At 38.3% G+C, this 27334-nt stretch overlaps 1 protein-coding gene across 6 annotated transcripts in view; it reads right to left on the bottom strand.

Annotated features, from left to right (window-relative positions):
• Positions 1-27334, bottom strand: part of WIPF1 (WAS/WASL interacting protein family member 1) — a 180228-nt gene that overhangs the window by 104214 nt on the left and 48680 nt on the right. The window contains exon 1 of one of the 6 annotated variants that reach the window (XM_007494405.3): positions 9169-9482. The exons of the other annotated variants lie outside the window; for them this stretch is intronic. The gene's annotated coding sequence lies outside the window, so the exon portion shown is untranslated. Of the gene's footprint in view, positions 1-9168; positions 9483-27334 lie in introns of those variants that run through there. 6 annotated transcript variants of the gene reach the window in all.

Consider the following 27334-nt stretch of genomic DNA (forward strand, 5'->3'; position numbering starts at 1 on the left):
AATCTGAAAGAGTGAAAAAACACTTATTTAACACTTACTATTTGCCAAGTGCTAATCTTAAGGATATAAACAGAAACCCAGACATTTTTGGCTCCTAAGGAGTTTACATCCTAAAATAGAGGAATAATACATAAAAAGTGAGAACTTGTGTCCAAGGAGAGAGATTTTGGTGTGGAAAAGACAGTGAGTGGAACAAACCCTTTCTAGGAGAAATTACAGAGTTGACTTATTTGTTTTGAACAAGACTACAAAATACTATGCCTGGGGGTTTGACATGAGTATAATAAGAAAGCTCATTTAGTAACTGACACAGAATCCTTTAGAAGATTTCCAGAGCTAGGAGTCATAGGATCATAGATTTTGCATTGGAAGGGATGGTAAAGGCTGATGAATTCAATCCCTTCATTTTATAGATGAAGAAACAGAGGACCAGAGAGGTTTCAATGTCACACAGCTGGTAAACATCTGAGGCAGAATTTTAGTCTGGGGCTTTCTGGATTTCTATCCACTATGCCATGCTTCAAAGAAGTCACACCATTGTAGCAAAGCAAAATCCTTTTAAGGAAGGGAAGAAGGGCGCAAGTATTTATTAAACATCTACTAGGTGTCGGGCATTGTGCTAAGCATTTTACAAATATTATCTTATCTGATCCTTAGAAAAACTCCATAACATGTGCTATTATTATCACCCTCACTTTCCAGTTGAGGAAACTGAGGCAAATATAGATTAAATGACTTGCCCACAGTCACACAGTGTTTGAGGCCAAATTTGAATTCATGTCTTCCTGACTCCAGATTCAATACCCTATGTATTAGGATCCACTTTTAACAAAAAGCAAATCCAACCTGTCTCCTAAACTGTTTGCTTCTGCCTTTCTGCTCAGCAGACTAATGAGTTGTTTTTACAACATACTTCCCAGTAGAAGGATATGAGGGGACAGGACTGCACATGACAGTTCCCTATTGTCAACAAAGAAGAAAAACAAATTCAACAACTGCTGACAGATGGAGCACAAAGAAATTGTCACAATAACAACCTGACTACAAACCAGTGATTCCTTTTTTCCAAAATGTCAGATCACTTATGAATCCTCTAAATGAAAAGATTATGGAAGTCTACCATTCTACAGTTATCAAGAGAACACCAGGAACATTCTTCTAAAAAATAATTTCTGGACCAAAGATGTAACCTCAGTTAGGGAAAAAAACGAATCTAGAAAAGCCTTCCCTAAAACGAAACAAAACAAAACAAAACCCTCCCATCCTTCCCATAGAAGAATTCCTTTGTTCTTAAACTCTCCAACATTATAAACCATGGCAATATGAGAACTCCAAAAAGAATGTATGATATATATCCTATGAAGTATAAACAAATGTATGTGTACAAAAATAAAGCCTAGACATACACATAAACAGAGAGGAAATCTAGTTTGTAAAAGAAAACAGCAAAAGGGATAATAGTATGTATCTAATTGCTAAGATAGTCATAGAATAGCTTTGGAGTGGGAAGGCACTCTCAGAGCTTATCTGATCAAAGCCATACCTGAAAACAAATCCTTTTCACAACACATCCTATAATTGGTCAGCCAGCCTGGTTTGAAAATCTCTAATAAGGGGGAACCCTTGTGAGTATTTGCTGCTAACTACTCCCAACTCACAATGGGCACACAAACACAGCTTTCCTGAAGATTTTGTTGAGGGCTTTTGTTAGATAAAACGTAAACAGATTTTGAAAGCATTAGATAAGCACATAATAATTCTATAGTCAGAAGCATCAATGTTTCTGTTTTTGTTTTTGTTTTTTTTTAATAAAGCAGAGCTGTGAGATATTAGTTGGAGGGTGTGTGGATTCCTCTCAAGAATTCAGTAAACAGAATATAGAACAAGCCAGGGCCTTTTGAAAGTTTTCTGAGGTTTGCTAGTTTTAAAAGGAGGTGACTCTTACCTGTGGCTCTATATAAACAAAAACAGAACCCGCATCTGTGTCTTCTTTTCCTACCACCCCAAATTCTACAAAATTTGCCTGCTTATAAATCATAAGCGATTTAAAAAAAAAGAGTATGAGAAAAAATAAAAACAAAAAATAAAACTTGTCTTTCTATAGTCCTTTAACTAGCTATTGTTGAGAATACTCTTTCATTGAGGCTAGGGAGGTGGCAATTGAAGCATTAAAAAACACCAACACTATTTTAAAAACGATTTCCCTTTTATCATGACCTATAACAATAACTCACATTTCTAAAGTGTTTTAAGGTTCAATACTGCTTTAAAATTTTTTTACCTCCCCTACCCCCCAATTACATATAGAAACAATTTTTTACAATTGTTTTCTGGCATTTTGTGATTCAGATACTCTCCCTTCATATTCCCCTTTATTGCAACCCCAAAGCAGCAAATGATTGGTTATAGAGGTTATACCAATGCTTTCATGCAGTACATATTTCCACATTCTCTGTGCCATAACAAAAAACACATATCACACATACAGTAAAAGATCATGAAAAAAATGTGAAAGATAACATGCTTTGATCTATAATTAGATTCAAACAGTTTTTTCTTTGGCTTTGGATTGCATTTTTTATCATGAGTTGATTATGGTACCGTATTTCTGTTACTGTGTACACTGTTCTACTGGTTCTGCTCACTTCACTTTGCATAAGTTCACATAAATCTTTCCATGTTTTTCTGAATTCAGACTGTTCATCATTTCTTACGACACAATAGTATTCCATTACAACCATATGCCACAACTTGTTCATCCAGTCGTCAGTTGATGGATACTCCTTCAGTTTCCAGTTCTTGGCCACCACAAAGAGCTGCTAAAAATATTTTTGTGCAAGTAGGTCCTTTCCCCCTGGCTCTGATCTCTTTGGCATGAGACCACCCAGTAGTGGTATTATTGGGTGAAAGGAAAACAGCTCATTTGAACATGTTTTATATGTGCAAAGCAATGATGAAATAAAAATAAAACTGAGACAAAGAAGCTTCCCTTCCACTGTGGGGATGTAACATGTACACAGTGTAACAAGACTATGGGGCCTGAGTGTAATGGAGATACACATAAGTGAGGGGTGTGGCTCCAACAGTAAATAGGAAGTATATATGCTGGGCTTTGAAGAAAGCAACTGTTTCCATAAGGGAGAGAGGAGAAAGTGCAGTTCACATAAGAATTTACCATTCTTCAGGGTAGAAAAGAATCATATGTAATTCAGGTTTGCCAAGGGAGGTAATATTCATATTATAGCCTTTGTTAAAGATGAGGAAACTGTCTAAGAAGTTAAGTGGCTTGTATATGATCACACTAGGTAAGGCATTATCTGTGGCAGAATTCAAATAGAGGTTTCCCAGAGTTCCAAGTCCTATGCTTTATCTACATTGATAATAATAAGTATTGGATCTGTGGTTTCATTAATATATGTAGCACCCAAAAGAAGGAGCCCTCTCTACTGGTGCAGGTGGGAACCTTCTCTGTTCTTCATTGTCTTAGAGAGTTTCATAGAGCATTGAGGGATTAAATGACTTGACCAGAGTCATAAAGCAATTATATCAGAAATAGGATTTGAACCACAATCTTTCTGGCCCTGAAGGTATCTCTCTATTCACTAGGCTATCCTGCCTCTCTATTTATAATGTCAGTTGTAATATAGTAGATATATGTAAAGGAAGGATAAAAGCATTTGTCAAGTATCTATTGTGCCCAAGGTACTGTGCTAAGCTTTTTACAAATATTATCTCCTTTTATCCTCACAGGTACCTTGTGAGGTATTATCCCCACTTTACGGGTTAGGAAAATGAGGTAGATAGAAATTAAGTGACTTTCCCAGGTCACACAGCTTATAAGTGTCTGAAGCTGGAGGCAGCTAGGTAGCACAATGGGTAGAGTGCTAAGCTTGGAGTCAGGAGGACCTGGGTTCCAGGCTGTGTGACCCTCTGTAAATCATTTAACTCCAACTGCCTAGCCCTTGCCATTCTTCTGTTTTAGAATTGATACTAAGGAAGCAGTTAGGTGACTCAGTGGATAGAGGGCCAATCCTGGAGACAGGAGGTTCTAGGTTCAAGTCTGGCCTCAGATACTTCCTTGCTGTGTGATCCTGGATTAGTCAGTTAAACACAATTGCCTAGCCTTTACAGCTTTTCTGTCTTGGAACTCATACTTAGTATCAATTCTAAGGCATAAGGTAAGGATTGAAAATTTTTTATTGATACTAAGACTGAAGGCAAGGGTTTAAAAAAAAAAGTATCTGAGACTAGATTTGAACTCAGGTCTTCCTCACTCTAGGCCCAGTGTTCAATCCAAAAATGCCTCAATAGACCATCCTTTTCTTTGAAGTTAATCAAAGAATCTGCCCTCAAGACTTCCTGACCACCTATTGATTACATTATAAAGGCTACACCCAGCACTGTATATTCTTTCCCTTAGACTGAAATGGTTTGCTTTTACTTCCCTAAAATATATAATGGCCCCAAACATGGTAGTTGTTGACTAGTTTTAATAAGGAATTGAGGAAGAAGATAGAAGATATGGCGAACCAAATATGCTTGTAATTCAGGGCCCAGGAGAATTAGGGTTATTCCAGATAAGCCTTTTGTTGATCTTAGGGAATTTAGTAAGCTGAGAATTCCACTTTTACCTTGCATTGCTTACATTAATCCTCTTGTGAAAAAGAATGAAAAGAAAGAACTATGGCACAAAAGTACTCCAGTGAATTTTGTCAGTGTTGATCTTTGTTTTAATAATAAAAATTAACAACAGTTAGTATTTTGAGAGCAGTTTAAAATTAGAAACTACCTGAGAAATATTATTTCATTTGATCCTTACATCAACAGTGGGAGGTAAATGCTATTATCTCCATTTTACAGATGAGGAGACAAGGCAGACTTAAATGATTTATTCAAGGTCACATGGCTAGTAGATGTCTGAGGCTGGATTTGAACTTAGGTCTTCCTCTTTTTACAGTTTTGTTCTGGTTCTGTTCCTAGTCTTCCCATTTGCAATTATTTTTGCAAAAATCACACCCGAAATTACATTGCAAAATTACTCTTTTTCTCTTTTACTGGGTTTGGCATGCCTCCCCTGCTCTAGGGCAACTCATCTCCTCCTCACCTGATCTATTTCTACTTTGGTCCTTTTCTATGTCATCTCCTCTTCTTCTAAAAGTCTTTCTGGACCCCAGTTCCTTCAGATTATGAACATCCATTTGTAGGAGTCTTGACTAAAGATACTTCTTTATTTCTTTTTTTAAAAATCCTTGATTTCTGTCTTAGAATCAACATTTAAGTATTTGTTCCAAGGCAGAAAAGTGGTAAGAGCTAATTAACTAGGATAAGTGACTTGCCCAGGGTCACAACTAAGAAGTGTCTGAAACTAGACTTGAAACCAGGTCCTCTCCATTCCAGGCCTGGCACCCTATCAACTGTGCCACCTAACTGTTCCTGCTTCTTAAACTTTCTTTCTTTTTTTTAAACTCTTACTTTCTGAGTCCCACTTATAAGACAAAGGTGCAAGAAGAACTCAGCAGTTGGGATGAGGTGACTTGCCCATGGTCACACAGCTAAGAAATATCTGATTTTGATTTTACCAATTACATATTTCCAAACAAGTTGTCCTAAGTTATAGGATCAAGTTTATTTCCTGCCCTCCCCTTCCCCCTCTGAGAGCTTGCAGGTGATTCCATCTGAGTTATATATGTATTATCATGTAAAACATACTTCCATATTGTCCATTCTTGTAATTGAGTTATCTTATAAAACCAAAACCCCCAAGCGTAAACCCAAACAAACAAGTAAAAAATCATATGCTTTCATCTACATTCTGACTCCAACAGTTCCTTTTTTGGAGGTTGTGAACATGGAAGTTTAGAGATCCCCAGTTTATTTAGTTGGGAGGTAGAAACCCCAGGTCTTGATCTTGTCACAGGAGAGTTTTCTCCTTGAGGGAAGGTCCTACTTCACTGGTCTTGGGCTAACAATAGACAATCCACTTCAGGTGGGAGGTAGACCCCATCCAAAGTCAAGTAGCTCTTTTGTCTCCAGAAGCCTTTCCCAGTATATCACACCCTCCTTCTGAGGATCGAACTCAAGACCTTATGCCTCAGCCTCAAGACTGACTCACTACCTACTATGTCAAAGCTGAAACCTGGGGTTTCTAACTCCCAACTAAATGAACTGGGGATCTCTAGATTTCCATGTTGACAAGGTGAATAGCATAATTTGACCTAGGTCCCTCAAAATGGTCTTGAATCTTTGTATTACTGAAAGTCATACAATATTGCTGTTACCATGTACAATATTTTCCTGGTTCTGCAGCAAAGAAGTATCTGGGCTTGAATTTGAACCCAGGTCCTTCTAGGGCTGGTGCTCTATCCACTGTGCTGCCTAGCTGCCCCCTTGCTCCCTAAACTTTCTAATGCACAAACAGAAAGCCACAGAAAGAGGATCAATAGAAAAGATGTGGATTTCCACAAAGTACTAACACCTGGCCCAGGACCCTACCAGAATCCTTGGAGAGCTTCACCAAAACAGTCCAAGTCCCAGAATGACCCTACCTAACAGGAATATGCTATTGACAATTTCATCTGACTTGTCCAGTTGGGTCATCCTCAGTGATGCCCAGGGTGGTTGAAAGAGGCATTAACAAGTTAAAGGCAATTGGACCAGAGACAGGAAGGAGGAGGTGAAAATAAAAGGATGCCTGGATGGGTCCCTAGGTCTTTGGTTATCAGCCTCCACACCTCTATGTTCGTTAATGATTCCCCATGTCTGGAATGTGTTTCTCCTCACCTTCACTTCATAAAATCAGTAGCTTCACTTTCAGAGTCCAGCTCAGGTGCCACCTCCCACTTAAAGCAGTCCTTTACTGATCTCCCTCAGTAAAATTCCCTTCTTGAAATTATTTTAATGACTTTGCAATACCTAGTGTACATTTTGTGTTCTCTTTAGCAGAATTAAGCTACTTAAGGACACACACTTTAATTTTTGGTCTTCCTGTCCTCAGGACCTGGCAAAATTTCTTGCATATACACTAATAACAGCTGAATGAATGAATAGGAATGGGGAGAGGAAAGGAAGGAGGAAGGAATGAGGGATATGGGCTGCCAAAAGAAATGGAAATGACATTTAGAAAGATATACTTTTACAAACGACTCAACTGCCTACCTAAAAATATTGCAAGACAATAAAAGGCCATTTCTGTCCCTGAGCTGCTAAAATTAATAGAGCACAAATGTTGCAAAACTACAAAGCTCTGGGGAAAACAAAAAGAACAAAAGAAGAAAATTCTATTTTGAGGAAAGCCAAACCACAGCCCTGGGCTGTATGTAGTCACCCTCAGGCTAAAGTGCAGCTATCTTGAAGCAAGAGGCAGTCCCATAGCAATTCACTGTCCTGTTTCTCCTCTAGCCATCTGTGTAAAGGGCACTATCCACCAATGAAGGGTTTGCTCATTGCACCCCCATGGATCAAACTATGGGAATGCTTTTGACAGAACTAGAACAAGATTTCTGCATATGCAGTTCTTGAGTTGAGTTCTCCCATTAACAGAATTCTGCTTTATTCCTTTAAGTTGCTCTATTTTCTTGCAGAATATAAAAATAAAAACTATGACAATCCAAAGAGCTGCCATTAGGAAACATGCAACAAAGATCTTTCTCTTTCATTACTGTTCTGGTTATTTTATATCATTGGAATAGAAACAATATGTGGATCCTGTGTTTCCCCCCCCCCCCCCAGCACTCCCTCTTACTCCCAAATTCTTTTTTCTTTCTCCCTCCCTCCTTCCTTCCTTCCTTCCTTCCTTCCTTCCTTCCTTCCTTCCTTCCTTCCTTCCTTCCCCCATTTCACCTCCCTCCCTTCCTTTCTTCCTCTCTTCTTTCTGCCTCTCTCTTTTCTCCCTCTCTCTCTCTTTCCCCTCTTTTCTTCCTTCCTTCCTACCTATCTATGCAATCAAATCACAGTATACTGAGCACTAGAACAGAATTAGACTAAATCTATCTTTGCTCTCCTTCTCTTCACCTCAACTTTGGTTACAGCTGCCCCCAAAGCATCCTAGCCAAATGAGTAATCTTTCTTGTTTTCAAAAACCTTCCAAAAGGCCACTCAGTCTCTCTTCCTCTCTACAGTCATTGTCAGGAAATTCTTCTATCTAACCTAGATTCCTCCTCACGTGGCTATTTAAACCAGTTTCCTCTTGCTCCTTCTCAAAGGGGACTAAAACCAGCTGGTCACACCCAACAATGTACGAAACCTTTGTATATATGAAGATAATTATTAAATTGCCCCCTTATCTTTCTCTTCTCCAGGCTGAATAGTCTTGCATCCTTCCAACTTTTCTCAAGTCTGATTTTCCTACCCTTAGTCAGTCTCATGGCTCTCCTCTGAACCTCTTCAAGTTCTCCAAGTCTCTCTCTAAATTGTGGAGCCCAAGACTCCCCAAAGTACTCTAATAAAGGTCTGATCTCATAGTTTCGACATGCTATGCTTATTATCATCTGTCAATTGGCACATTATTATGTTTTCTTCTTATTCTAGCTTGCAGCCTTACTTAAAGCCAGTACTTCCTCATTTTGTTTTTGTGCTGTCCCTTCCCCCCCTTTTATCTCTCCCTCCCTTCCCATCAAGAATCAGTAAGGGAGAAAGGAAGGGGAGAAAAAATATGAGCAAAAGAAAGAAGAAAGATATACTTTAGAATCTTCTTCTGGTAGTGGGTAAGTACTTTTAGAATTAAATGCTAGCCAAAAGCCTTTTAATACTGGATGAAATCTCCTGTATCACCACATCCATTAGCATCATCTAAACTCTAAATGCCCCCTTAGTAGAGAAGATAGAGCCAAGATGCTTTGTCAAGTTTTGCTGGGAATGGAAGGCAGTGTCTGGCACATACAGAAATGAAGTTACTTGAAATCTTATTTAACATTTTAAAGTTTTATGTCTGATTCAAAGAGCTTGGAAATTCTAAATAGGGAAGCAAGAGATTCTGAGAATTTCATTTTCACAATAATGAGCCACATTTGTTCCTCTAACAACTTGTGGCTACCAGGTCCATCCAGATCCAGATTAAACTTCCCACTTGAGCAGCAGACAGAAGAAGGCTAAGGAGAGGAAGTTAGCAGACATTTTAGGTATTAGAAGCAGCAAACGGTTGTTTGATTTTTTAAAATGAAAAACACTGACCTGTGTCGCTTTAAATCCGTTGACTAGCCCCAAGTTCTAAGGTTCCCCTCCTCTCTTGTAGCCCGTTTCCTGTAAATGCTACATGTGACTACACTTCCTCACTGCACCTTGCTCAGCTTGCCACTCAAACTGGCCAGAGGCATGAGATAAGATCGTCTCTTCTAGCTTTACTCAAGGCTTCCCTGCTGTCTTTAGAGCCCTGACTTGTTCCCTTCTCCCTCTCTCCAGTTCACCCCAGGTAATAATGTTCCTGGAATATAGTTAAAGAGATGAGCCAGGGCAGGGGCTGTTTCACCAAAGCAAGCCACTCCTCAACTGGGAGGGAGGGGAGAAGGGAACCAGAGAGAAGACAGGAAGAGGGAGGGGGTAAAGCCTCAGAGGGCCCCCAGGGAAGCCCCGCCTGCCTGTCTAGGACACCTTGGACAATGGGCAAATGAAGGAGGCAGTTCTAGATCCCTCCAGGGGAAAGCTTAGGGACCCTCAGGTGATCCTGCTCCCTAGGCATTGCTAAGGAAGAAATGGAACAGCCCCAGCTACTCAAGATTCCAGTGTAGATAGAAGGGCAACCCCTATGGCACTGCCCTGGAGAATTTCTCTGGACCCCAAAACCTCAGCTCATGAGTTGGTATCCCTTAAACTCTTGGAACTAAAATGCCTGGAAGTCACTTCCCCCACACTCCCTGATTCTCTGACCAATGTCCCCTCAATCTCTCCTCTGTTTGTCCTGTCTGAGAAGGGGTGCCATTGTGTCCTCTGGGTTAGTAATGACACCTATCCTAATAATAAAAATAATAGTAATTTGCATTTTTACAACACCTTCAAATGACTTTTCTTACAACGCACTAAAGTGGTACTGTACAGATATTAATTACACAGATATTCAAATGGATCTGTGACCTTTCTGATCTGGGCATTCTCTCCAACAATGCAGATTGCAACCCCTCCTCACCTAACCATCCAGGCTGATTCTTATTCAATCCTAGTGCAAGTTAACAGGGGTGGGGCGGTGGGGTGGTGGTGGAGGGTGGTCTGTTGATGGAGAGGCATTGCTTGCTCTTTTGTGCCATTTTGAGGATACCAGGGGGATGCACACTGTAGGCTGTCTAGTGGTCAGCCTTTTTTGGCAACATATTTCTCTGATGACATCCTGTACTCCTGTTCTCTTTTGTAGTTCTTTATTTGTTATCCTGTGCATCTGCTCCTACCCACCTTGCGAACAGTGCTAAAGATGATTGGCATCTTCTTATCCCTTCTGGAGGAATCGGGAAGAGCACAGAATGGGAGTCTAGGACTCAGGAAGGTGATGATGTCCGCACACAGCAAGTAAGTGTTAGAACCTGGATTCCTAGGCAAGTCTTCAAACTTTGAATCCAGGGCTCTTTTCACACTGCCCTCATGAAGCCAAATGAAATTATCTATGTAAAGTGTTCTGCTAGCCTAACTTACTATATAAAAATGAATTAGTATAGGTAATACTGGCACCAAAAAGGAGGAAGAGGCAATGCTGAACCAGGTATGAGATGAGCACCTGAGGGACCAGAAAGGGAGATCAAAGAATGTTAGAGCTGACCCTTAAAGAACACCTTGCCCAACCTTTTTCATTTTTCAGAAGAAGAAACTGAAGATCAGAAATGAAGTGTTGTAGAGAAGTACAAGGCCTTATAGCTAATAAATGATAGTGTACTGCTCTTTCAACCGTTTTTCTCCCTATAATAGGATAGCTCCTTAGCTTGGTTGGATTGCTTATATAAGTGTTAATTCAGGGTGTCCTAAAAGTCCAAGTACCCTTTAAAATTTTAGTAACAGGGCAGTTAGGTGGTGTGGTGGATAAATCATTAGCCGCAAAGCCAGGAAGACCTGAATTCAAATGGCTTCAGACACTCACCAGCTATGTGACCCTGGGCAAGTCACTTCACCCTTTTTGTCTCAGTTCTCCTCCAAAATGAACTGGATAAGGAACTATAAAATGAACTGGAGAAAGGAACTAACTACTCTGGAATCTTTGCCAAGAAAATCCCAAACGGGGACATGAAGTTTCAGACACGATCAAAACAACTGAACAGCAACAGAAGAGAAAACTGACCAAAATTTTTAGGATACCCTGTACAAAGAATACAATATTATGACTTATAGCTTATTTATATATTGTACTACCTAAGACCCCTTCAAGTGAATATCCCCCAAGTTGTTCAACCATATTGGATAGCATGACTGGCTATTTCTCTGCACAGCACTGAGATATCTCATTTCCTCTGCCCACCTCACCATACTCTGCTCCTCCATCAAAACTCTGAGTTCTAACCATGTAGGACTGGCAGAAAGCTGAAGGCATGCTGAAAGTAAGAAGCTTTTCTCTTCTTTTGACTCTTTTCCCCTTTTTCTTTGGTTTCTTTTAATTCTCATGAGGGTCCAAGACTGAACCTTTAGGTTATAGAGCGGTATTACACAGAACTGAAGGCTGGTGTGCAAGGGTGAGAAGAAAATTCTGAGCAACTTTGAATTAGGTCAAAACCCCCAGAGATTGCTTTGTTTTGATTTATGTTTTTCGTCTGGGATGCCCTGGCGGTTTAGTTTTTTTTTAGTTTAATTGATTTTTAAAAAATATATAATAATTTCTCTTTATTTTCCCCATTGATTCCTTTGCAGCAAATCCTTTGTTACAAAGAAAAAAATTAGCAAAATTCAACTGATATTATGTATATGTAGTTGTCCATCTCTCAAGAATGAAGAAAAGTATGTTTCTGTCATATATTTGTTTCTAAAAGATAAACAGAGCTTAACCATTTCAAGTCTGAAAATAATAAAAGTTCCCAAATGAATATTTCCATAGGAAAACATGACCTAAGAAATGTGCCTAGAGAGACTGAGCACTGGATGAAAGGTCAATCCCCTTGAAGTTTAATGAAATTATTGTGTGTTGGGCTTTGGACACACCCACATAGAACTGGTTTTACCAATTTGACAATTGACCAATGATGGCTGATTTTCTGATTTAATTTAACTATCAGTTCTGATCCTTTTAGTTAATATGATCAAATCAGTCTTGTCCTTACTTTCTTTAACTTTAAAAGCAGGATAATGTAAAATAAAAGTAGAATGATACTTTAAAAGTAATTTAATGATAAACATTGCCAACCCATGATCAACAATAGCAGAGAGGCTGGAAAGCTAAAAATAGGAATCCTTTATAAAGTTTTCAGGATCTTTCCTTCTAATATTCCAAAACACTTTTAAAAAAAACACAAACCCTTACCTTCTGTTTAAATATGAATTCTACAAGAGAGGAGAGGCAAGAGCTAGGCTATCAGAATTAAGTGACTCACTCAGAGTCATACAACTAGAAAGTATCTGACCTTCTATCTCTAGGCCTGGTTCTCAACTCACTGAGCTACCTAGATCCCTCCCCTCTAGTCCAATAAATATCTATTAAGCATTTACTAAGTCAAGGGATAATGTAGGCTCCATGCTGGGGTTCTAAAAAAGAATGAAAGAGTCCTGTCCTCGGGAAGCTTATATTTGACTTTGTGGGCATAACATATAAATGGATACATATAAACTTGTTAATTTGGATGTATAAACTTATTAATTTAAAGAACAAGAGGACTAAGCAGATGAGAAACATCTTTCTAGAGAAGATAACACATGAGAAAGGAAGTCAGAAATTCTAAGGGATGAATGTACACTCCAGGAATGGAGTGCAAAGGTCCATAGTTGGGCAATGGAAATAAAGTGTCTTGCTTATGTTAGCCATAAAGGTGCTTAACAAACATTTGTTCTGTATAAGTATGTGAAGACACCACATGAATATGTTTAAAATAAAGTATTGCATTAGGGGTTAGACTGTCCCAGAACATTTTTTCACTAAGCAGTTACAACATCTGTTCCATTTAAACTATGCCTTGTGTGGAATTTTTATAAGCTTTAAGAAAATGCTTTATAATTTTCCCTCAAAGTTCTTAACCTGGCATCTTGTCCATTTAGTCATTTTTGTCTTGAAGAGCTGGTAAAAGGAAAAAACTACTGGCCTGATAAAATTTTTATCTCCCTACAAAATTTACCCATGTGTATCAATGGCAAAATTCAGCATTTTTGACAAGTTACTCCTAACCCCTCCCCCACTACTATTAATTTTATTTATTTATTGGTTTTATATTCCCTTGCCTTCTCCTCCTCTATCCAGAGAAGTCTCTTGTAATGAAGAAAAATAGAGAAGGAAAAAAGCAATAACATTGTTTAAATATTTCATACTTCAAACACTAAAGAAAACAATAACTTTTTGCCCATAACTAGACCTTTGTTCCAATCTAACAATTCCAATCAGATTTTAAAAATTGATCATTGAAAGGTTTTTACAAAGTTACTTTAGAGGCAGTGAGGAGGCTCAGTGGATTGAGAGCCAAGTCTAGAAATAGGAAATCCTGGGTTCAAATTTGACCTCAGATACTTCCTAGCTGTGTGACCCTGGGCAAGTCACTTAATCCCCATTGCCTAGCCCAGTGATGGTGAACCTATGGCATGGGTGCCAGAGAGGGCATACAGAGCACTCTCTGAGCACGCAACCTCCCTCTCCTCACCCAGAGTTCATTACTAGAAAGGCAGAGGGACTCTGGTAGAGCTGCTCCCTTCCCCCTCTTCACCACATCTGATGATATTTTTTCACATCATTTGCCCCTCTGCCTAGCAGCCCAGTGGGAGTGCTTTCTCCCTCATCTGTGTGGGGCAAGGTGGGGGAAGCGGGGCAGGGCATTCCTGGTACTTGGTCTGCGGGATGAGGTAGGGGCTGGGCCTGGCACTATGACTCCAAAAGGTTCCCTATCACTAGCCTAGCCCTTACTGCTGTTCTGCTTTGGAACTAATACCCGACATTGATCCTGAGCCAGAAGGTAAGGATTTTTTAAAAAGTTATTTTAAATTCACCATTCTATTGATTTTAGATTTTGCTGCTTTTCTTCCGGGCATTGAGAGATTTTGATAATAAGATGGAGAGATTGCAAATGGACTCTGATGGAAGGATAATAGTTTTATCTTCTTGTTGCGAACTAAAATGATCATTTGCTGATTGGGAAGAATGTTTCTTAGAAACAAAACATCACATGGACCTTGTCTAAGAAAATCAATCAAACAGGGTGGAGCATAGCAAAATGGGTCCATCCAGGCCTCTGTGGTCAGTCTCCTCAATCCTTCTGGCCTCCCACAATTATTTTGATGACATCTATCTACATAAGATTGCTTGGAGAGCCAGAGTGAGTTGTTCTACCATATCAGAATACCCACTTCTCACACATAGGTCAAATACACACTAATGACAACCAGCTAGGCAGCTTGGCTATTGCAAACAATGCATTCTCTAAATCCTTCTGGGAAAAAGCCATTGTGATGCTTATCATGCTCTAGAGACATCTGCCATCAGGAAGGTATCCTGATACACATGTATAGTGTAAAGAATGTATATTTAGGATCATTGATTAGATCTGGAGGGGGAAGGGAAGAGAAGAGCACTCACTATGCACCAGGCACCACGAGAAGTGCTTTACCAATATCTCATTGATCCTCACAATAACTCTGAGAGGTAGGCGCAATTATTATCCTTAATTTACAGTTGAGGAAACTGAGGCAGACATGATTCAGTGACTAGCCCAGTATCATACAGCTAGTAAGTATCTGAGAACAGATTTGAACCAAGGTCTTCCTGACTCCAGGTCTGGTATTCTATTCACCATGCCCTTAGCTGCCTTTACAACACTGAAGTTCATCTACCTTGTCTTTTTCCTGATGAGGAAACAGAAATTCAGAGAAGTTACTTGATTTACTCATTATCATACTGCTAGTGAGTATAAGAAAAATTTGAACTTAGGTCTTCCCAACTCTTCAGCCTTCTTGCCATAAAAACCCAGTCCTACTTCTTATGTATGACTCTGTACCAGTCACTTTACCTATTCAGGAAAAAAAGTACATTACACTCAATATGTGCTCCCCAAAGTGCCTTCCAACTCTCCACCTATAAAGCTTTTTAGAGAGGCAATGTTTTGAATGTGAGAAGCTTGAATTTCTAGCTACACAGCTGAACATTTTATTGTTACATGTTCTATTTGCCAATTGTTTCTGGGAATGTATGTCCTGGCTCCCCACAAAGACTATAAACTACTTGAGGGCAGGTTTTATAGTTCTCTTGCATTTCCTGAAGTGACTACTAGCACAGTATGTAAGGTTCATACTAGAAAAATAGTTCACATTCAGGTAGACCTTCGAGGAAATCTGAATCAGCTTCTTTATGCTTTAAAAGGAATCACATCCAAAAATGTAATATAGAAACCTGTCTTAATGAAAGAAAGATGGAACCATAGGGAAAGACACCTTACCAATTGGTGAAGTCAAAGTGGTTGTGACTGTCAAGAAGAATTACCAGTTCGTTATTTTGGTCAATACAATGTTATCGTCTACAATTGTGAAACAATTTCCTTTCTTCTAGCCTGAGAAAGAACAAGTGTTGGCAACTTAGTGGCAGAGGCATGCTGCCCATCCCCATTCATTTATTCCCTTGGGAATCTGTAGAGGCAGTAGTGAAGGAGATGGAGGAAGAAGGAAAGAGAGTAGTAGTGGGCTGTAGTGGGTTTTTAGTTAACTGAGCATAAAGGGAAACTGATGGTTTAATGACCAAGGCAAATTAGGAAAGCCCCAGGGAATACTCCTCTGAGTCCCATGACCACAACAATTTAGATATATGGGAGACTGACTGTATTGCCCACTTTGCCTTGGGGCAGGATGGTAAGGTGGTCTCACACTCACTACTCGTGCATCTGAGTACATCTTTCTCCACAACCCTCAGCCACTAAGAATCATTTTGTATCCCATTGGTTCACCAGTTCAGAGCTATGGGAATTCAAAATCCATTTAGTTCAACCTCCTTATTTTACAGATAAAGGAACTGAGGCCCTTATACATTAAGTGACTGCCCAAGTTTACACATGACAGTAGTAAAATCAAGAAAGGAATCTGAATCTTTCAACTCCAGAGTCTAACCAAAACAAGCCCATAAGCGTTAAAAACAAAACAAAACAAACAGACAAACAAAAACAACCTTCCATATTAGAATTAACACTGTGTATTGGTTCCAAGGCAGAAGAGTGGTAAGGGCTACACAATGGGAGTTAAGTGACTTGCCCAGGGTCACACAGCTGGGAAGTGTTTGAAGCCACATTTGAACCTAGGACTTCCTGTTTCTAGGCCAGGCTCTCAATCTCACCTAAGGGTCCCCCACCAATAAGAATTTTTTTAAACTCTTGCTATATGCCAGGTAATGTGCTAAACAATGGGGATATAGAAAAAAAAGACAAAAAAATACCCCGATGCTCTCAAGGAGTGCACAGTCTGATGGAAGAGAACATATAAACAACTATGTAAAAACAAGACAGATATACAAAAATTTGGAGATAGAGAGGTGAGGCACTAACATTAAGGGGGTCAGGGAAAGGTGATTGGTGATTTTAGCTAGAATTTGAAGCAAGTCAGGGAAACTAGGAGGCAGAACAGTGGAAGAAGTTTCTAGGCATGAAGGACAGCCAGAGAAAATGCCTACAATTGGGAGTTGAAGGAAAAGCAAGGAACTGATGTGAGGAACAGCAAGTAAGCCAGTGTCACTGGACTTGAGATTTTCTGGAGGGGTGTAATATGGAAGGAAAGGCCAGGTTATAAAGGGCTTTCAAAGCCAAACAGGATTTTATATTTGATCCTGGAAGTAACAGGGAGCCATTGGATTTGATTGAATGGGAGGATGATATGGTTAGACCGGGGTTTTAGGAAGATTAATTTCACAGCTAAGTGGAAGATGGACTGGAATGGGGAAAGGCAGGGAGCCCAACCAATAGGCTATTTCAATAGATCAGGCATGAGGTGATGAGCAGCTGCATCATGGTGGTGGAAGAAAATGGGACAAAAGAGAGCACATGTTCCACCATATCCTACAGCATTCTTCTTGAGTCGTGGCATAGAATTAGTTAACTGCTTAACTTGATGAGCCAAAGAATGTAAACAGACTGACCCCCAAAAGCACTACATAAAGAATTGGATTGAGAATAATGTGACTGGACCTGCTGCAGAGCTCAAGATAATCATTCCAAATTGCCTAACAAAATAGTAGCAGCAGTGTAGTGAGAAAAAGGATTCCCTGAGATTTTACCAAGGAGATACTTTGCATTTCCAAAAGACCTTTATATTACTGGAGGTAGGAAAGGTTGGCAGTAAAGTCCTTGAGAGATTGGTCAGTGTTGGTACATAAGTGCATATGTGTGTACATGTATGCATGCATGTATGGTGGCAGCAGACACCCAAAGAAACTTTTCAGGGCTCCCTGCTGGGAAGCCAACCAGGAGAAGACGTGTGTGTGTGTGTGTGTGTGTGTGTGTGTGTGTGTGTGTGTGTGTGTTGGGGTGGGGAGAGGCATGGCAATAGCATCCTGCTTGGTGATTTAGGCTTACTGATAGAGCCCAGCTTATTTTATGTGGATCCTTGGTTTATAACATACAATTCAAGGGAAGATGACTTTAAGAGAATTTTTCTGACCTTGATGGAAATTAATGATTTTTTTAAAACGCATGCACATCATGTAGAAGATATTTGCAAAAGAATTCTGGGGAGGCACACCCTTGGCTCTCAGTACTTCAAAATGAGGGTCAACTGGAAGCCTGAATAATTGTTACTCCACTTACCCGGGGGGAAATTTTAGAGCATTATGTCATGCTGGAGACTTTTCGATATTGCTGCAGATTCCACACAACATTTCTGAGTCTCAAAGAAACTTAAGGGAAGTTGATGAGGTCAAGAACTTGTTCTACTGTTGAAAAGCAGAGTATTCTATGGTAATCACTTTATTTTATTGATTTATTTTTTAAAAATCCTTATCTTGGAGGTAGCTCAGTGGATTGAGAGCCAGGCCCAGAGATGGGAGTTCCTAGGTTTAAATCTGATCTCAGATACTTCTGAGCTGTTTGACCCTGGGCAAGTCACTTAACCCCCATTGCTTAGCCCTTACCACTCTTCTGTCTTAGAACCAATACATAATATTGATTCTAAGGTGGAAGGTTAGAGTTAAAAATAAAACAAACAACTCCCCCTTATTTTCTGTTTTAGAATCAACACTGAATATTAGTTCCAAGGCAGAAGAGTGGTAAGAACCAGGCAATGGGGGTTAAGTGACTTGCCCAGGGTCACATAGCTAGGAAGTGTTTGAGACAAGATTTGAATCCAGATCTCCTGTCACCACCCTAGTTCTCAATTCACTGAGCTAGGTAGCTGCCCCTATGATAATCACTTAAAAAAAAAATTGAAGCAAAAACCAAGAATCCATAAGAAAGAGTCCTGTAAGCCAGAGGCCCCATTATGTCAATCTTCTTTGGCACAAGGTCACCATAAGATCTAATGGGAATATGGTGACTTATATGGTGAAGTGGATAGAGCACTTAACCTGAAGTGGGAAGACCCAAAGCCAAGTCTGGCCTCAGATACCTGTGTGACCTAAACAAGTCATTTAACTTGTCTTCATCTATAAAATGGGGACAACAATAGCACTTGCTTTTCAGAGTTGTTATGAGGATCAAATGAGATAATATTGTAAAGCAAACAAAGTCTATATAAAGAAATGTTAAGCTACTATTATTAATGCCTTACTTCCACACATCTACCTCTGTCCTTGATTAAAATAAGGGTGGAAGAGTAAGATCTAATTGTAGGGGGTGGGGTGGGAAAGTAGAGTGTCACAGAAGAATGAAAACTAGGTTTTGAGGCAGAAGACTGGGATTTGAATCACGTTGATCTATTCGATCTTGGCTAGGTCATCAAATACCTCTCAGTCAGTTTTCTTATGTATAAAATTTGGTTCTGCAGTCTCTGAAAGATAACATATGAAGTGTGGGTCAGTCAATCAACAAGCATTGATTAAGAGATTGCAGAGAAGTCTATTCTAGAAGGCACACCAGAATTTGTAGACATTCATGTCTTAGTAAGAATGACCACTCATCTGGCAGGTTTTAGAAGGATATCCTACTCTGGGAGGCTTGGACTAAAAAACAATAATGACATAGAAGGTGAGTCAATCAATAAGCATTTATTAGGAGTTGACTATATATCAAGACTTGTACTAAGTACTGGGGATATAAAGAAAGACAAACCTCTGTCTTTGGTAGGGGTAGGGTAGGAAGGAGATAGGATGTAAATAAATTGGTATATGCAAGATACATATGTGGGAGGTGTCAATGCTCTCAACAATAAGAAAAATTCAGAACTGGGGAAGGCTTGGACAAAAACTCTTGCCATCCACAGATGCTATCTTCTAGAAGTGCCCACTTTTGGGGTACCCAACCTGTGAACAGTGAAATATTTTCTTCCTTTTCTTCAGTCTCACTATTGTGGCATAATGGTTTCCTTTCTCTTAGGAGACTTGATTAAGGGCATGGATTAAACTGTGGAAGTACAAGATACAATTTACGCATGAGTTAAAAGACACCACCAGTGATGCCATTTTGGTCCTCTTCAAGAAGGACAACCACCAACCAGTAGTATAAAGTTTAATAACATCATGGTGCAGGGGGAAGAATATGAGTCAAAGCGAAGGGTAGAAGTGAAAAATATCAGAAATGGTGAGTCCCACATAATGAAGATATTCCTTATATAGTGATACATAGTAAAGATTTCCTATTCACTTCAGTTATTTTATCTCTATACAAATAAAACCAAGAGAATACAAAAAATCTCTCTCTCTCTCTCTCTCTCTCTCTCTCTCTCTCTCTCTCTCTCTCTCTCTCTCTCTCTCTCTCCTCTCTCCTCTCTCTCAGACTTTAAGCAGACACAGTTAAGTGACTCACTTGCCTGGAGTCACCTTTACCTATTTTCTTAATAAAATCTGTCTTCCTTTTAGCTAGGTAGAACAGTTGGGTATAAGACTTGAAGTCATGAAGACCTAAGTTCAATTGCAGTCTCAGATACTTACTTACTAGCTGTATCACCCAGGGCAAGTCACTTAATTTCCATTTGTCTCAGTTTTCTCATCTATAAAATGGAGATAATAATAACACCTACCTCATGGAGTTGTTGTGAGTGTCAAAAGAAATATTTGTAAAGCACTTAGCACAATACCTGACAAATATTAAGTACCACACAAATGTTTATCATAGTACTATATCATTCTAGTCCGATAAATGCATAATTTTATTTTAAAAATCGATAGCTGACATTTATAAAATTCTAATGTTTTTCTCATTTGATCCTAATAACATCCCTGAGAAATTTCATATATAGGTATTATTATCTCCATCTCACATATGAGGAAAGAGAGCCTCAAAAACTACATAACTTGCTCATGGTTATGAAGCTATAAGAGCCAGAGAGAGGATTAAAATCTAGGTCTTTCTTGATCATAAGTTCATTGTTCTTTTCAAAATCTTATGTTACTTCTCTGTTGGCTAGTTTTATTTTGATGCAGTCCATTTATTGGAGGGTGATGAGTGAAAAGGAATGAAGGGGGCCATATCTCATTGAACCCAAGGGACTCCAGTTGTCACACTTATCCCTTTCAATGTATAGATGATGAGAAATAGGATTGCTGAATCAAATGCTTTTTTAGAAAGCAAGGCAAACTTTTTATGCAAGAGTATCTTTTAAGATTCAACTATTGGATAAGTAATCCTAGAGCAAAAATTCAAGTTGTATTTTCTGTGAGCTTGCCTGTCATTTGTCATTTATCTCTTCTTTATTCAACTTATTCTGTTAACTCCACCCTACATGCAATTTGCCTCTGGAAATAAGCTAGTTCCTTGGGGAAGAGAATTAATTTTATAAACAAGGGTGTTATTTACCTAAATTATTACTGCACAGCTCTATATTACCTTAATGGTTCTGAAAAAGTTAACAAGATCCCCAGTGTCTAATTACTACTATGGACCAATTTATACCCATGAAAGACCTGGACAACTAAATGTCTCTGTGCCTAATAATATAAATATGTCTGTTGAAATCTGATTCATCAATTTTTTCTGCAACTGCATATTAACATTTCTGGCAGTTTGGGTCCTTGATGTCACTAATCTGTGAAATTGTAAGGGATCAGATCTGGGGCAGCTGGGTGGCATGGTGGATAGAGTGTCAGTCCTGGAGTCAAGAAGATTCATCTTTCTGAGTTCAAATGTGGCATCAGGCAGTTGGGATGCTACAACTAGCTATGTGATCCTGGGCAAGTCATTTCATCCCGTTTGTTCACTGTAAAAAAAAGCTGGAGAAGGAAATGGAAAACCACTCCAGTATCTCTGCCAAGAAAACCCTAAATGGAGTCATAGAGAGTTGGACATGACTGAAATGACTGAACAACAACAAAGTGATCAGATCTAATAGAATGCTGAGATAAATTGGCTACAATTACTATCTTGAATGCCACCTGCTTTTCTTATATGGATTTTGGGAAATTCCTGCCTATGCTTTAAGTCTGGATTGTATTAACCAGTTTGGGGTTTCTTAGGTGAAAATGAAAAAAAAATTTAACAAATAGGTGAACCAATGGATAATATAATTTGTATCTAACTACTATTAACTATGAAGTAGTATACAAAATTTTCTTTGCAAACTAAATTAATGGTAAGCCAGATTCTTGAGCAAGAAGATGTACACAGTCAATATGTAGTAGGATGACCACCGAGTTCAAATCCTGTTTCTAGTACTTTCTTATATGTGTCATATTGAAAATGTCATTCACCTGTCTGGGTGTCATATGTTCATCTGTAAAATAAGGAGTTTGGATTAGATGATCTCAAAAGGTCACTTTTAGCTCTAGGTGGATCCTGTGATCTCCTATGATTTAAGTTAAATCTGGTCTTCAGGGATATTGACAATAAAATAAATTGTACTGCATCCACACAGGCATAATTCTAGGAGGTTCTCAATCTAGGGTCTGTGAATTTTCATAAATGAACATTTTTATAATTATTTCAATATAATGGGTTTCTTTTTTAATCCTGTGCATTTATTATGCATCTAAAACATCACTCTGAATTTATTTCATATTCTGAACTCATATTCTGAACTGACTTTACCTGACTGTTAAATAGTGACATGGCACAAAGAAGATTAAGAATCCTTATCTTAGGCCCACTTGGGGTTGGCTTAATGGCTTCCTTTGTCTTGTGTCCTTTTCCCATGCTTCAGTTGACTACATTAATCCATAATGTAAAAGAATTATGATTTTTCCTGCTCTCACAATACATCTTAGAAAACTCTGTTGCCCTGTTAAGTAAGCTAAATTGCTCACTGGGCTCCTTTGCTAAGATGGTAAGGTTTGTACTTTGCCTTTTGTCAGCACTTATATCAACAAATGAGAACTGTAGCTCTGGCCTCAGGGAGGAGAAGAAGTCTAGAGAGTACTTCTGAGGTTATTCACCTGCTGACATCACAACATGATGAGCTGTAGTGGCAAAAAGAGAGCATAGAAAGCTATTAGGTGAAATACCTATGATTCTAGATCAGCTTGAACCTAAAAACATCATACCACTTTATAACTAGGTCACTGTGCATTACATAGCACAAGATAGGGCTCTGAGATAGAAAATGTTGATTTTTATTCAAAATAAGACAGTTTGCTACTCTACCAATCTGTCCTGGAGAGTAAGGCATAGATTTCTTTTCAAAGATCCAATTTTCAAAATTAGAACTTATTTCAGGATGATCCATTAAGTATATGTGTTGGGATGATATGGAAGAAACATCTCTCTACCCAACGGGCACATCCTTTAGTGCAGCTGGTTGACTGTCTGGAGTTTTTGCTTTGCCAAGATTCTAATTCCAACCGTTTTCTACCAGCCTCCTAAATGATAAATGCCTAAAGATTGCCTTTATTGGTTCAGTTTTCTATTTGGCTATCAACACATACTGTACACCTGCTAGAAGCATCCTAAAAACAAAGACAGGAATCCAAACAGACTGGGAAGTCTTCCAGAAATCAAAGCATCCTATATTTGTGCATAGCTGAGCCAGTGTCCTTACCTCTGCTTGGCCATGCCTGAATATTATTCTCAAGAGGTAGTGAATTAAGAAATGTCTGGGCAAAGTGCCCAGTGTGACTACCCAAGCAATATCCCCATTCTGTTGAAGGAGACCAACACTTTGCCTGGACATTATGGAAAGTCTATATAAAGGTGTTCTGTGTGACAGGCATTGCTTTCTGAAGCTGATATTCAATACTGCTTTATAGACTGGGTGGCCTAATGGGTGGGAAAGATCTCCAGTTCTTTTACCCAATTTCCCAAACCAAACCCGCTCAATATTTTTACTAATTCACCTCATCTCTGAATTTTTGACCCACTGGAATTTCAGAAGAACAGTCCAGGGTTCCCAAGATCCAAAAGCAGTCATATGAATTCATATGAATATTAAAAACATAATTATCAATGTCACCCAACAATTGGGGAATGGCTGGATCAATTGTATATAGTTAATTAGAATTAATTGTATATAATCATAGATGAATATGATGGAATGGAAAAGTTGTGTAGTATAACAGAGAAAATGAATACTTTGGAATCAAAGATATCTGAATCCTAATCAAGCCTCAGACTCTAGTTACATGACCTTGAGCAAGTCATTTAACTTCTCTCTGTCTCAATTTCTTTATCTGTAAAATGAGGGTTTGAACATGTTTGATGACTTCTAAGATCTTTTCCAAATCCAGATCTTGATCTTATGAATATTATTGTGCCCTAAGAAATGACATATTAAAAATTCAGAGAAATTTGAGAAAACTTATATGAACAGAAACCGAGCAAAATAAGAACCAGAAGAACAATTAATATAAATAGTACAATAATATAAAGGAAAACAAAGGACTTCAGAACTGATTAGTGTGGTGCCCTATTATGATTTCAGAAGATTGAGAGTGAAGGAGAGTGAAGCATGCCTCCTGCCTCTCAGTTGAGAGGTGGTGGATAAGAGATTTAGAATGAGGCATACATTTTTGCATGGCCAGTATACTGATTTGCTTTGCTTGAGAGGAAAGGTCCATGAGAAATGACAGTAATGTAAAAAAGAAAAAAGGAATAGGATAACAATAAAAAATGTAAAGCAAAAAGAAAGAACATATTTATCTAAGTTACAGCCTCCAGGAACTGCAGCTTCTTTATCTTTAGAGGGACAAAAATGAAGAAGAATGAGTTTTAAGGTCATGTCTAGCTCTTGCCCTAGGATTATAAATGATTTGATTGCTTGGCAAAGACTGGAAATGTAAGAATTTGGCCCAAGGGTCAAACTCCTGTCATAATCCATCTACCTAAAAATAGTAATCATAATAAGGCTTTTTTTTTGGGGGGGGTAGTAGTTCTTTTACTTCAAAAATTTTAAGTGATGTTTGGATTAAAAAAAAAAACTATCTAATTCATCTTCACAATGTTCCAAAAAAATAAGCATAGGAAAATAATTAGTATTTCTCCCTGGTGAAACTGAGAAATTAAGTGAAATAATTAAAAGTTACCCAACATAAAGGTTTGTATCTAATGTCTAAGATATATATATATGTATATGTATGTATAAAATATATTAATAATATTACTATATGACAGTAATAACATATTTTTCTCTCTCCTTCCTTCCTTCCTTCCTTCCTTCCTTCCTTCCTTCCTTCCTTCCTTCCTTCCTTCCTTCCTTCCTTCCTTCCTTCCTTCCTTCCTTCCTTCCTTTCCTGTTTCCTTCTGTTCTCTACCTTTACCTGTACCCTACTCTCATACATATATACACTCCCCAAGGCAATTAATAACCATGTGAAAAATATTCCAAAGCACTAATAAGAGAAATGAGGTTGAAAATAACTGAGGTTTCATTTCAGAACCTAAAATGGCAAAGATAATAAAAGATGGAAATAGTCAATATAGGAGGCACTTAATGAACACATTAATACCTGTTGTTGGAACTATGAATTAGTCCAGTTGTTTTGGAAAACAATGGTAGAAAACTTACTAAACTATTAAAAATTTTTGACCCAGTCATTACACTATAGGCTGTATACCTCAAGGAGGTTAAAGAGACAAAGAAATGTTTTGTATATATAAAATTATTCATAGTAGCGCTTTTGGGAAATAAAATGGATAACTAATGATTGAGGAATGTTTGAACTATAAGGATGATATTGGAAAATAAGTATTATTTTATTAGTTTAGAGATAAGAAGTAAAGTGGCTGGTTTGAGAAAAGAACTGGAGTTTGAAGCAGAGCTAAGAGAGCATGTTAATTTCAGATGTGAGAGTTATAACTGTTTTTCTTTGTCAATTACTCTCTGGAAGTTGGCAGAGACACACTCTCAGAGACTCTCTCAGGGATGGAGGAGGTAACATCTTTGCCTCTCTCTCTGTCTGAGGGAAAGATCTGAAGGAGCTCAGTGCTTTCTTTCCCAACTTGGGAACACTATTGAATATCTATTGTGGCTTTTATAGATTGTTTTACTCTGAGAAGACCAAAGAAAAACCTGGTGTTTGTTTTGGACTCTGAGTCTTAACTTGATTCTTGCTGAGACTTAATCAGTCAGCCTTTGCTATTTTATCATTTGAAGGCAAAGTAAAGATTTAGAAGGATAATAGCGGTAGTTTTTATTTAGATAGTATAAATTTGGGTTAGTCAGATCAGGGAGGATTAGTTTAACCTGTGAAAGACAGGAGAAGTGGTTCCTTGTGGGACCTGGGAGTTTATTTGGGTGGATTTAGAATCCCTTAGAATTAGAAATCCTTTATTTATCCTTATATATTTCAATAAATGCTTTATTTTTATAATAAGAGTCTCCTTAGCGTCATTGTACCTGGCCCTGAAGAGAAGTTCACCTTTGAGCTTCACTTCATTACTGAGAATACTTTTGATTACATCTGGCAAAAGTACCTGAACAGTTTTGAACTTAAATTAGAACAGTATCTCCATCTAAATATTTTATTTTTATAACTTGCTATTTTTACAAAACAAATTGTCATATGTAAATATAATGGAGTTGTCACTGTGCCATAAATAACACCAAAGATGAAGAGTTCAAAGAAACATGGAAAGATCTGAATGAACTGATGCAGAGTGAAGAAAGCAGAAATAGGAGGAAAATAAGCATAATTACAAGAATAATGTCAATGAAAATAACACTAAAAGGCAGCAGAACTCAGATTAATTATAATAACCAATTTTACTCTTGGAGAAAAAAGATAATGAACCCAGTCTCCTCCTGTGAGTAGAGAGGTGAGGAATATAGGAGTAAAATGTTGCATACATTGATAGTCAACATCTTTTTGTTGGTAGGTCTTACTTAAATGTGTTTCTTTGTTACATGAGATGGTTCAGCTGGGAAGGAAGTATAAAAGGAAATGACAATGTGATAAAAAACAGACATCAATAAAACATTAAAAAACTTCTATCAAACACATCTATTCAGATAAATTATAAAGTAGAGGAAGTGTTCACTTAGTACAGTGCTTAGTATCCTGCCTCCAGTGCAATAAATGTGCTGATTCCCCTGCTGGTCTCCATGGATGAAAAATAAACCTGACTATAAAAGAAAGGATTTAAAGCGGTTAATCAACTTTGACTAAATTTCTTTTCTGTTTTGTGTTTTGATCATGCCTCTTAGTAGTGATAACGCTCTTGATGGGGAGCAGGGGAATTTAGAATTCATTTCCTCAATATCAGTTAGAATGATGATTTTGACATGTGTCCCCAATTTACACAAAACATAGTGACTAATGTCAGTCCCAGTATTATTCATCTTCAGGACTTCTAGGTGCCTATTGTTGTTTAGTCATTTTCAATCTGCTCCGACCTCTTTGTGACTCTATTTGGGCTTTTTTTTTTTTGTGGCTAGGGATGCTATAGTGGTTTACTATTTCTTCCTCCAGCTCATTCTACAAATGAGGAAACTGAGGCAAACCAAGCTAAGTGACTTGCCCAGGGACACAGCTAATAAGTATCTGAGTACAGATTTGAACTCAGGAAGAAAAGTCTTCCTGACTCCAGGCCCACTGTATGACCTTACTGCCCCTAAGGTGCCTGCTGTACCTTGTCTTCATCTATTTGATAAGCCTGTGTGCTTTGTAGAATGCTAATAAACCCAGTAAAAGTTACCTTTCTACATAATATACATAGGTTTTCAATTTTTAAATGTCAGCTACCCAACTTAA

This window comes from Monodelphis domestica, chromosome 4, assembly GCF_027887165.1.
Source record: "Monodelphis domestica isolate mMonDom1 chromosome 4, mMonDom1.pri, whole genome shotgun sequence".
In the NCBI taxonomy this organism is placed as follows: Eukaryota; Metazoa; Chordata; class Mammalia; order Didelphimorphia; family Didelphidae; genus Monodelphis; species Monodelphis domestica.